Source organism: Camelus bactrianus, unplaced genomic scaffold, assembly GCF_048773025.1.
Source record: "Camelus bactrianus isolate YW-2024 breed Bactrian camel unplaced genomic scaffold, ASM4877302v1 HiC_scaffold_15, whole genome shotgun sequence".
Lineage (NCBI taxonomy): Eukaryota > Metazoa > Chordata > Mammalia > Artiodactyla > Camelidae > Camelus > Camelus bactrianus.
Window position 1 is genome coordinate 67274 of NW_027413928.1, and position 6349 is coordinate 73622.

The 6349-nt window shown below is 51.9% G+C and overlaps 1 long non-coding RNA gene and 1 other non-coding gene across 2 annotated transcripts; both read right to left on the minus strand.

Annotated features, from left to right (window-relative positions):
* Window positions 1–697: 697 nt before the first annotated feature.
* On the minus strand, window positions 698–5271 carry LOC141576683 (uncharacterized). Its single transcript, XR_012505103.1, has 2 exons — window positions 4286–5271; window positions 698–3084 (listed from the first exon to the last, which is right to left on the minus strand). It is a non-coding gene; the product is annotated as an uncharacterized LOC141576683 (long non-coding RNA).
* Window positions 2799–2907, minus strand: LOC141576685 (U6 spliceosomal RNA). Its single transcript, XR_012505105.1, has one exon. It is a non-coding gene; the product is annotated as a U6 spliceosomal RNA (small nuclear RNA).
* Window positions 5272–6349: the final 1078 nt, after the last annotated feature.

Below are 6349 nucleotides of genomic sequence, written 5' to 3' on the forward strand. Positions count from 1 at the left end.
TTTAGTGTCAGTTTACTGGGCTAACAAGCTAACTCGTAAATCCAAGCTCAACAAGTGTCAGTAACGTGATCTGTTCCAAATTGATAAGCTCCAGTGTACTGATCCTTTGCTTTTTGTTGTTTGAGCCTTATTGGCGAATAGACCCATATTTGTAATTAACCCTATGAAACCTCATGTGCACGTCTTGGAGGTGCTCAGAGCTTCGGAGCAGAAGCCCCTCTGAGCCCGCCGGCGTAATAAATCTGAGTACTCCAACCCTCCGAGAGGTGCTTGTTTCTTGGCTGGCCTGTCATTTCCGTAACAGACTGATATCAACTTAGAGCCAAGATGGGCGCAGAACTGAAGGAGCTTCTCGGCTGGCCTAAGAAGCCTGTCGTCGTGATGTGGGAGGCATTCTTTACGAGGGACCTATCTGATTAAGTGCTTGACCGCCTTTTGGACTTTGAACCAACTTGGAGATAGGAACTAGGATGAGAGGGCACCCGAAATAGCTCAGCAAACTCTTCTCCATCCTTAGAAGACAGACAGACAGACAGACAGACAGACAGACAGACAGACAGACAGACAGAGTGTGTGTGTGTGTGTGTGTGTGTGTGTGCGCGCGCGCGTGTTTGTGCGCGTGCGGGGGTGTGGGAGAGGGAGGAGATGACGTCAGCGTACTGGACACTGTTTCAGTGACATGGGGAGTGCTGTCAACTAGGAAGGAACGTCATGTATTCTTCAGCCTTGTGTCTGTACAGGTGGGTACACTCAGGGTTCCAGAAAGGATGGGATATTCCTGGCAGTCGTCTACTGCCCTGGCATCGAGGGCTGGCTGGCTGGCTGGCTGGCTGTCATCCAAAGTGGAGGCTCTCGTGAAAGGGACGGAACCGAGTCCCGAGGAGATGCCTCCTTCACTGACTTTCATGCAAACACAGTGGACCACAGCCTCCGGAAAGAGGGTGGGTGGCACACGTGGCCCCAGTCTGTTCTGTCCATTCGGCAAATGGCCTGGGTTAGGGGAAACCCAGCATGGCGACCATCCGACAGGCCGACCCACCGACCCACGGACGTTCTCGGTTTCTCCCAGCTTCCTGGATGACCTCCCCCACCCACCCCCACCCCACCCGCATTCCTTCACCCACCGTGGTGTCTGGTGTCAGGGCACTTGGAAGATGACTCCCATTGTTCAATAGACAGGGGCAGGAAGATTCCTATAGGACCGCAAAAACAGTCAACTGGCCATACATACATACATACATACATACAAACTTTTTGTCCCCAGAGGCCTCAGACCTCCTCTCTCTGGACACGCTGAACCCCAGTAACTGGCCCCCATTCAACTGCCACATAGTAGGGGTCATCCAGACGTTCTTGGGATGGTAGGTATGACTTCCAAAGGGGTTGAAGCCTTCCTTCCCCCGCTGCAAGCCTGATGCCATCAGCATGGCCAGGACACTGCTACAAACAAACAAACAAACAAACAAACAAATAAACAAACAAACAAACAAACACACACACACACACCACCACCACCACCACCACCACCAACAACAACAACAACAACAACGACAACAAAAGACAAACACATGCGTATGTGACTTGGGGACATACTTTCCGCAGCCTCCAGGGACGAAGGCACTCGCTTCGCTGGGTAAATCCTACGAGGCTTCACTAAAGCGCTTGCCAACTTACTTCTCAGAAAGATCGATCTCTGCCCCCATCACCCGCCATCATCAGGCAAGGTCGTCAGAATCCATGGGAGATATAGACTAGAAGAAGAAGTAGAGGAAGGAGGAGGAGGAGGTGGAGGAGGAGAATCAGTGACATGAGGTGTGTACGACTTCTTGTCTCCAAGAGGATTGAGTTTTAAATTTTTTTCTTTTCAGATACAAGGGAAAATAAACTTCTGTTTTTTCCCCTTCCTTCCCTTTTAGAGGCGGACACCCACATGGTAACTATCATACCTCTGTCAGCAGAATGGAATCCTTTCTCTTTTTCTCCCTCCCTGACCCTTCTGGGATTCAGAAATCCTCCGTGAGGATTTTTCTATTCTTGGCAGCAGAGTTATTAGCATCATTGACTTGCAGGCAAAAACTTAGGTTTCCATTAAACTGGGATAGACATGCATGGATAAGAGATACTAGTGCTACTCGTTTTCCTTAGGGTTCCCCTGTGTCTGTGGGGGGTGTGTGTGTGTGTGTGTGTGTGTGTGTGTGTGTGTGTGTGTGTGTGTGTGTGTGTGTCTGTGTGTCTGTGTGTCTGTGTGTCTGTGTCTGTGTCTGTCTGCCTGCCTGCCTGCCTGCCTGCCTGCCTGCCTGCCTGCCTGTTTATTGTAGGAACTCTCTGTCAATGGAAGTATAGTTGACTTACAATGTTGTGTTCATTTATGACGTACGGCATAGTGATTCACTTATTCACACACACACACACACACACACACACACACACACACACACACACGTATACTTTTTCAGGATAGGTTATTACAAGCTATTGAACATAGTTCCCTGTGCTAGACAGTAGGACCTACTTGTGTACCTAGTTTGTATAGGGTGGTTTATATCTGCTAATCCCAAACTCCTGATTTATCCCTCTGCCCTCCCCCGTTCCTCCACCCTACCCTGTCCCCTGTGTTAACCATCGGTTTCTTTTCCATGTCTGCGAGTCCAGTCTGTTTCTGGTTTGTAAATAGGTTCCTTGGAGTCTTTTTAAAATGGAGTTATTTATGTATGGATGGGTGTCTTGACTTACTTTCAGATCCCACCTAGAAGTGATGGCATAGGATATCTGTCTTCCTCTGGGTGACTGACATCACTAAAGCTACGGAACGCTTCACGTATGTGCGTGTGTCGTCCACGTTCAGGGGCCGTGCTGATCTTCACTGGATGGTTCCCGTGTTAGTCGATGTGCTGTGGCAGCAAGCGCTTGCCTTAGGGTTTTTGTCTCAACCTGAAAGCCGGCCCGGAGACTGAAGGTCTTCTAGTTGCCTCCACTATCTGCCTAGGACCATCTCCACGAACGTTTCCCATTTTCTCTCACCCTTTTGTCTTGGCATCATTGAGTACTAAAATGCTCCGTCTCCTGAAGCCCTGCAGACTGAAGCTGGACAACGGGAGGTAAACGTCAGAGAAATGGCCACAACAGCTCCTGTGGAAACCATCCTAGGGCCTGTTTTTGGAGGAGCCGCTCAGAGAGTTGAGCCGAACACCCCAGGACATCATCAGAGGCATTTCAAACTGCTCGAGCCGTTTCGATGACCCCGATGTGTGGAAATCTCCTACCAGACTGACCCCCTACTCCCGGCCCTGAATCTGGTTTCTCATCTGCTCCAATGATTAACCTTTTTGCTGTACTTTGGTTTTCCACACAAGTGCCTCTTAGGCGATACCTGACTGCTTGCTCCCTAGGCCTAGCTTCAGAAGCCCATCGACACCACCGCCTCCTGAGACGAGATACTACAACTGTTTCCTTGAACAGACCTGTTCTCAGAACTAAGAAACTGGGTCCATGAAACGCAGGCCCTCTAGGAAACTATTCCCTCCCTCCTGCCCCCACACCACGCGCACGCACGCACGCACGCATGGACGCACATGCACAGTCAACAGCCCAGCTTTTAATGTGTAAAACTTCCAGGGAAGTTACAGAATAGGGAAATGTTGGGGTCCAGAGTAGGCTGCCCCAAAATGTGCCCGATGGACTATGCTGAATGAAAGGGACTTCACAACTGGCCAAGGGGGAGGGTATAGGTCAGTGGTAGAGTGTGTGCTTAGCAAGCAAGCACAAGGTCCTGGGTTTAATCCCCAGTACCTCCGGTCAAAAATAAATACATAAAATCGAATTCCTCTCCCCGCCCCCCCCCCAAAGTATACACTGCTGTATGTCAACTCTGTCTCAATAAAACTGGAAGAAAAAAAGGAAAAAAAAAAAAAGATTTAACAAAAGAAAGAAAGAAACAAACAAAGAACTGCCCGAGGCAAGAGGAACACTCTGGCCCTCCTTTCTGCCTCCCTGGAAGCAGGGGAAAAAGAATTTTGTTTTTTTAAAGTCTCCCATCCCAGAGGAATCTATCAAGTCAGAGGTCTGCTTCCATGCCCTTCCATGATTCTCAAACGGTGTAGTGGGGTTTACCCAGATTAGGAAAAGGAGGGGACTCCTTTGGCCTGAGACCAGGCGAGATTCTCCCCCTCCCTCCCGCCTCCCTCCGTGCAGTTGGGACGGGGTGGCCTAAGGGTGGGGAAATTGAAACCAAAGAACAAAAGCCGTTCAACAGAGAGGAGCCGGAGGCCAAGTCAAAGGCTCTGACCTGAGCACAGAGCTTTCTGCATTTGAATGAAGCGATTGAACGAGGCCCTGCCGAATGGATCCTCCTGACGTCCCCGCCCCCGCTTCCAGGAGACAGTCAGTCGATTTGGGACCGATCGGTGGAGAAGGCCTGGGAGGCGGCGGCGGCGGCGGTGGCGGCGGCGGCGGCGGAAGCAGCGGCGGGGGCGGGGGGGGGTGGAGCGCGGGCGGGGGCGGGACCAACGGTCGCTCCAACTCTGCCTGCCTGCCTGTCTGCCTGCCTGCCTGCCTGCCTGCCTGCCTGCCTGCCTGCCTGCCTGCCTGCCTGCGGGGCTGAGGCCTGAGGGCCACGCTGGTTCCTGCCACTCAGGGAAACTTCTGCAGGTGTTGCCGAAAGATCGCCCTCCCCCACCCCGTCCCTGACGAGCCAAATAACCCAGAGACAGGGTCTTAGAGTTTAGAAGAAAAGAGGCAGCTTGATTGCTTTGCTGGGCAAAGGGGACTCACAGCAGGCTAGTGCCCTCCAAACTGTGAACCCGTCTTGGGGTTGGGGTTTCATGCTTCTGTGGACGAACAGGTTGGAGCATGAAAGGGAATCACAACAGGCGGGAGCACAAAAGGTGCTCATGATCAACAAGGGTCTCTGATGAAACTTCCTCCTAAATCTGGATGAGTGTCTGATAACATGGGACCTCCTGGTGGTCTAGTAGGTCATCAGCCCGTGACCTTCTTTATCTGGTCAGACTCACCCGGCGGCACCAGCGCCACGGAGGAACTCGGGGTGGGGGGTGGGGGGTGGGAGGGGGCTGGTCGTTCTCCTGAGCTTATCCTCCCGTGACTCCCTTCCTGGGGAAAGACTCAGACGCCAAACATGATTGTCAAGTTGAACGATCAGAGGAAGGTCAAATCAAACAGTTAGAATCGACAACTTTAGCTGTTTTTAACAGTGGGCCTGGAGCTGGGAGCGGTGTCTGGTCAGTCGAGTTTGCTGATGGTTCTAAAAGCAAGCAGTAAGCATAAAGCCAAAAATTGGCTTAGCCTAAGTGCGGCCACTTCATGATTCCTCCTTCACTGGGGGCTGAGGCGTGGGGGAGGGCGGGGGTGGGGGACAGGACTGAGGTGGCGGCGAACTTCTCCGTGAATGCTCGGAGCCGAACTGCTCTCTGGGCCTAGGTCTGAAAAAGGCCTGAGTCTCAGCTATGTCAGATTCTCTCTCTTTCTGGGCACATGGACTGACTCGCCCCGCATCCTCCCATCCTGTCAGACCCTTTGGACACACACCTCCACCTGAAGAGTTCTTTGGCCTCGTCCAGAAAAAACAAACACACGCACGAACAAAACCAAACGAGCACACAGAAACCCTGCTGATCTCCTTGGACCCCATTCACTTCGGAGAGTCCCTCTCGTAGAAATCCCCTCTGCTCGATGATTTCACCACAGCCGCCTCCCTTTCTCCGGCACAGTGACCCCCCACCCCCACCCCTGCGTGGGCCCTGTCCCTCTACCTATCAAAAACCAAACCCCAGGAGAAAAGAAAATCAGAATGCTGTTTTGAGCCACTGGATCTGTGAAAGGAACCAAACAGAAAGCTGAAATAACCAAACCAGCCGAACACCAAAAGCGAACAGACAGATACCCCAGAAAGAAGGGCACGCCGACCCTTGCCCCTTTCCTTCCTGGAATCAGGACATAACATAGATCTACACCCCACCCCCCACCCCACCCTCCCCAGATGTCTTCTTTATGCCGGAACGAGAGTGACGTTCTTATTGTCAACGGTGCTGTTATGGAAATGACAGGCCGGCCAAGAAACAAGCACCACTCGGAGGGTTGGAGTACTCAGATTTATTACGCCGGCGGGCTCAGAGGGGCTTCTGCTCCTAAGCCTTGAGCACCTCCAAGACGTGCACGTGAGGTTTTATAGGGTTAAGTACCAGCTTGGGGTATTCGGCCAATAGGCACGCAATAGCTTTAGCAACATCATTATCACGAAAGTAGAGGCAGTGAGGCAGCAAACCAACATTTCAAGGCCAGATATGTCTCTTTGAAAATCCAGCTGGCTAGCAAAATATGAACAGGGAATCAG